Genomic DNA, 6,325 nt, shown 5'->3' on the forward strand with positions numbered 1-6,325 from the left:
TTGCAGATTTCCAATACAATATACACAGTGTACAACTTTGCGGTGTAGGTACAAGTTTGCCGTGTACAAGTTTGCGGTGTACAAGTTTGCGGTGTACAACTTTTATGTGTCTAAATGAACGGTGTACAAATTTTACGTATCTAATTGTTGCACGGTGTACATTTTTATCGTGTCCAAATTGTAATTTGTCTAGAATTTATTTTTTCTGTGTATAAAATTCCTGTGTCGAAATGAATCGTGTCCATTTAAAACGTGTACATTATTTTGTGCGCATTTGCACCGTGTCCATTTGCACTGTGTCCAATTGTACTGTGTCTAAGTGAACCACTCCCATTAATATATCTATAATTGCAAACACAAAATCTATATATCAATGCTTGAGTCTAGTTGCCCTTTTCGAGCCGATTCCCGAACGCGCCACCTCCTATGTCCCCACTACCGCGCGCGGTCTTGACGGCCGAGCCGCCGACGCTTTGTCTCAGGAGCAGCTCTGTATAAGAAATAGTGCCCTGCACCACAAAATTCATTAAAATTATTCTAATGACTATATTGTAAGTCTTACAATATATAAAATTTTGTTTTCGTGCCAAGCTATATATTATATTTCAGTGGATTAGGCCTACTGAGAAAACCACTTTAAAAAAACGCACAACAATAGTACCTCACAAGTGATGTAGAAAACTATTGTCAAAATTTTAATTTATATTAAACAGCAACAATATATGTACATCAATATGTATTAATACACAAACTGTACACTTATATTAAATATAAGTGTACAGTTTGTGTATTAATACATATTAATATACATATATTGTTGCTAATTATTATATAATATTGTATTAATTATTATTATAAGTACAGAATTTATATATTTTTTATTGTGCCATTATTCTATTCACCTTTTCTGCGAAGTTATCGTTGTGCACGTTTACCGTCATTTTTCCCAGATGACCACAAATGTTGCGCACAATTATATTTAAACATCCACGCATGTAAGTTTTTCGCTACTCTTGAGCATTAACTATTTTTAATTCTCGTATGTTTATTCTTTTACTTTTTCCTCTCATTATTAGTTTTTTTGGACGCATGACATTCTGGCATAATTTCATGCCTGATTAGATGCGTAGGATTCTAGCTACTGTCACCAAGCGTTAACGTATGTAATCTGCGAAAAAGTTGTTATGATATTACTGTTTACGGCTTTCAATGCCTTAATTCTTTTCAATGTTAATTAATTCCTCAAAATTGTAATATTTTAGATCTTGATGATTAAAAACGGTCAAAATGAGCAATAAATAATGTTAGAAAATATAATGAATTAATATATTTATTCTCGGTTTACACAATTAAAATTGAGAATAAATAAACGAATCCTTTCGGACTTACTTGTCCTTCCTCAGCGTAATAAAAACATATCAAAACGGAAGTATCAAGAATCTAACGCGAACATAACTATCAGGTATAAACACGAATGACATGTCAATTTTATCAATAGTAAACTTAATACTAATCTTATTTTGGACGGAAATTGATGTTGCAACTCTTCGCTATGTGATCGATGTGCGCCTATGTAATATTCCATTATAGCGACATAGGAGAATCGGAGCTGAGTTGAACTTTTTTGTACATCGTTAATAAGCAAGGACAATTATCTTCCATCACATGCTTTCATCTTTAAATGCAGATATTAACAATTTTTCTTTTGCACAAATCCTATATCGGAGGTAACGATCGATTATAATGAGACAGTATATATTAGCAACTATTACTTACGATTGACATTAAATGCGCACAATATTACTCACATGTAGTTTGATTGTGAGTTTAGTATATTTCGTCATTATGTTGCCGGAACAATAGGTAGAATAAATTGATTTAAAATCAAGCCTATTCGCGTATTTTAACTTTGAGTATGTGTTTTATTCCGGTTTCGATAGTTCCGCTCAGGTATGGGATGAGAGAAGGTTTGTTCGAGGTAGTGGCGTACGAAAATACTGATAAAGTTTGAGATCAACTATTATATTATTTCTAATTTCGGGGTACATCACTCAGTTACGCAGAGCTCTTATCCTTACCATATTCTAACTACTACTACTGGTCCAGTAGGCCCTTTCTCTCTAGATAGCGGTAAATCCGCGGTGGCGCTGTACGCTCCTATGACTAGGACTTATATCTAGAGTGGACACAATATTTTGCTCCCCTTGAAAGATACCTATCTTTTAACTAAAACTATGTATATTATAACGTAACAGAATACATTGAATTATGAATTGTTCAGGTAATATGTAATTGGATTTTCTTATAAACTAAAGCAACGAAATGTAGATATAATAAAGTTTTAAGTAAAACAATATCTTATTTAGGTTACTCCGGTGTTTCCATCGGCAAAATACATACTTTGGTTATTGAGCGTTTATATAGTCCGCGACTAGTTTTGATTGTGACTACTCGTGTAATTCCATCCGTTCCGGGATGTACTTCGATCACTCGCCCTAATGGCCATGTCAAAGGAGGTGTATTCTCAATTTTTAAAATAACCATGCTTCCTTGACTTATGTCTTCATTGATGAGTCGCTTCCATTTGCCCCTCTGTTGTAGTTGAGATACGTATTCCGTCGACCATCGTTTCCAGAAATGCTGTTTCAGCTGATTTAATAGTTTATAACGCGTCAACCGATTTGTGGCGACGTGCAACACTTGTTCTGGTACTGCAGTCATTGCCTCTTCTATCAGGAAATGGCCGGGCGTTAACGGTTGCAAATCAGCTGGGTCACTGGACAATGGTGTGAGCGGTCTCGAGTTGAGGCAAACTTCTATTGAAATTAATACCGTGCGACGTTGCTTTCCCTCGAGAACGCCAGGTCCGAGGAGGCTACGCCCAATTAAACGGGAATCTCTGTATAGACGGTAACGCCTTCTTAGTTGGGTGCGATAGTTTACGAGAACGGTATCTTCAATGTTCCTCGAGAAGGCTCTCGATACGGTATCGGTAACTTACATACGGTATCCCCCAATATCGATTGAGATTGCTCTCAAAGCGATAACGGTAACTGGCATACGGTATCCCCCAATATCGACCGAGATTGCTCTCGATACAATAGCGGTAACTTGTATACGGTATCCCCCAAATATCGGGCGAGATTGCTCTCGACACGATAGCGGTAACGTGCAGAAACTTCCCAATACTCTAAATTTTAAGGCGCCAGGCGCGACTTCTCGCGCCACACAATAATTAACGATAATGCGGTAACCAACTAAAAAGCGTTACAAGTGCCGGTAGCTCTTTTACTCTAGACGGTAGAGTGGCGTGGTTCTTATTGAGACGGACAGTGTGGAGATGTCGGATCGAGGCAGGTCGTAGAAAAATTCGGTACTCAACTTGTTAAACAATTAAAGAATTATGTTGTATTTCTGTAGTGATAGTGAGAACGGTAACAATGCAACAATTAGCTTTACTCAAAGAGTCTTCACAATTAATTCACGGATATAACTTTGATAGAGACGGAAACGAATCATTGACACAAAAATGCGGAAACTATAGAATTGATAATACGAGACGGGAGGCCGGCGAGGCTCTCCGCTCGAACAGAGACAAAATTACTAATTGCGGAAACAATTCGCGATAACAATGATTCTAATATAACTATGACTGTCGGCACCGGCGTAGTCCGAGAGGGACGTACTCACGTTGTCAAATATTCGGGGCCGGTCGGTCCGAGCCCTCGTGCGGCCACAAAACTCTACTCTTTGCTTCGAGTTATTTTACACTAAAACAATAACACCAACGGTATCGGATTTCGGATGCCCGCTATCACAATTACAAACGGTATCCGGTATCCGGTATCCGGTCCCGCACGAGGGTTGACCGCTTTATCCGAATCTTACGTATCGATGGCTGCCGAGTGATGGCCTTACAAAAACGGTATCCTGGTCCCCGAAGTCGGTTGCTATCTGCTCGAGGCGGTAACTTGGGGCTCGTCCTCTCCGAAGCGTACGCTAACACGGCTTGCCGAACAGTGAGGAGCCCCGGTCCCGCGCCGGCCGGCTCGAGCCGCCGCGCATACGCGTGCTTCGATTTTCGGTCGATCCGCACGCCTCGATCCACTGCTGCATCACCCCTCGAAATGCCTCGTGGTTCGCGCGTGACGACTTCCGCCGATGAGATCGTTCTGGCTCTGCCGTTTTCGGCTGGTCCGGCTGGCCAGACCGTGACCGAACCGATCTGGGTGGCGGGTTGACATGATGACGGTCGCTCCCGCGGTCTGCAGCCCGGTGGCGTGCCCTCGGCATGATTCCTCCCAAGAATCGTTTTGTCGCCACGCAGTATCCTTGCTGACGGTATCCTTGCGGCTCAGAGCGGTAACAAGCAGCGGGGCCCGACGCACGGCTCGGCGGGGAAACTCCTGGCGGGGCACCTCGCCCACTGTCGATTGCTCGCGATACTATTCCCCCGACGGCTGCTCCTCCTCCGTTCTTGGTACAATCAGAAATGAGCCCTCACTCGGCGCCTTAACTTTAATTAATCTAATACGGTAACACGGAAACGAGAAAAGAAAAGAAACAAAAGTAAAACGAAGTCGCATCCCCCTCGGCTCGGCGAGGAGGAGCCCCAGACTGACCTTCTCGGTCGGACTTGCACCCTTGTGACGAGCGCGGTCGGACGCGCCACGTCACAATATGAATTAAAAAATTATTTGAACTCTAATAGGAGACACAGAAATCTTTCGATCCCCGGATGCATGTCACGGTCCCCTATATAAAGGGCCTTAGTAAAAATGTTTGGCTTATACTAAATAAAAACGGATTAGATGCCCTATACACAATACCGAAAAAACTCGACGTAATTATTAAAAGAGGCAAAAACAACTTAACTAATTAAAAAAAACCGAACTTGTATACAAACTTAAGGGTATTCTGGACTGCCTCTCAAACTTGATCCATCGGTCGATAATGTAGAATCATTTGTGTTACATTATTAATGAGATTTCGTATATATTTTTTTTATAAATTTGGAAATTCTTTTCCAGAATTAAAATACACATATTAATATCAATCTGTGAATTGAATTTTATATCGAGAACGAAAAAAAATTTTTTCATATTACTCTACTTATCGACTTCTTCCGAATCTGCACTCACACATACATGAAATTTTCATAGACATTTTTTTCTTATACCAAAAGCTTCTAACTGTTTTGAAAACACATTATTATTTTTTTCTATAGTGGGAACCCTACATAACAGTTATTTTGTATGTAAAGAGTCTTTAAAACTTAGTATTGCGGATAAAAGTTACGAGACGACTGCACAAAAGTATAATTTTTTAATTTTTTTTGTTTTTTAAAGAAAATTGTATTTAGCAGGGTTTGTTATTGCCTATACTGTTACGTCCGGCTAAATAATTTACGCCGTCTGTCACAAACAAACGATGCGTCGTGCCGCAAACCGCGTTGCCACGGTAACCGAACGTTGACGGATTCACGCGCTCTCAGTGCCGGGCCCGGTGTATCACGCGCTGCAAGCATGCGGCACGCTCTGGCGGCGCGCATGCGTCAATTAAAAACATCATTTATTAATAAACCGAATTAGATATCGTAAAATTTCCAAAAGGGGAGTGATCCTTCCTTTAGCCGGCTTCTCTCTGAGGCGCCTCGGTTCCGAATTATTGATAGTAATCGCGTAAATTAATTTGTAACGAACCTCCCATCCGTCGGCGTCACCGACCGCGCATGGCCCGGCCGAACACCTGCCAGACCGCAAAACGGACCCGTCCTAATTGCTGCATTCAAAAAAGCGTCGAGACGATCATCGTCTCCGCTCCGCGTATTTCCCCGCGCTTTTCCAGCCTCCACGGGAGGGAGGCGAGCGCGAGGAAACCCGAGGATCCACGAGAATCTCCGATCCTCCACCCGAGCGGGTATAAAAAGCCGCTCCGGTGGAGGCTGCGACACTTCTCGATCCGACCGTACGCTGGTATTCCAATCCCGACCAGAGTACGACCAAAAGAAGCTTCCTGCGACACGGCAATTAGGGTAAAGTGTTCTCTGCCTTAACCGAGAGCTCTCGGTACCGCTCGCATCCAAAACTCCTAGTCTCGAATCCGTAGCAGAGGGTAGAGCGTCCTCCGCCTTCGTTGAGAGTTCTCGGCTACGGATCTTCCTTAACGTCCGATTACCCGGCTCAAACACAACGGGGGTGGAGTGTTCTCCGTCTCCCTCGAGAGATCTCGAGATCGAGACCGGCGTCTCCTCGATCACCACACGCGATTCGAAATCATCGCGCGGCACAACGCGCTTCACGCCGCGTACCGCGCACCACCGAGC

The sequence above is a fragment of the Monomorium pharaonis genome, chromosome 1, assembly GCF_013373865.1.
Source record: "Monomorium pharaonis isolate MP-MQ-018 chromosome 1, ASM1337386v2, whole genome shotgun sequence".
In the NCBI taxonomy this organism is placed as follows: domain Eukaryota; kingdom Metazoa; phylum Arthropoda; class Insecta; order Hymenoptera; family Formicidae; genus Monomorium; species Monomorium pharaonis.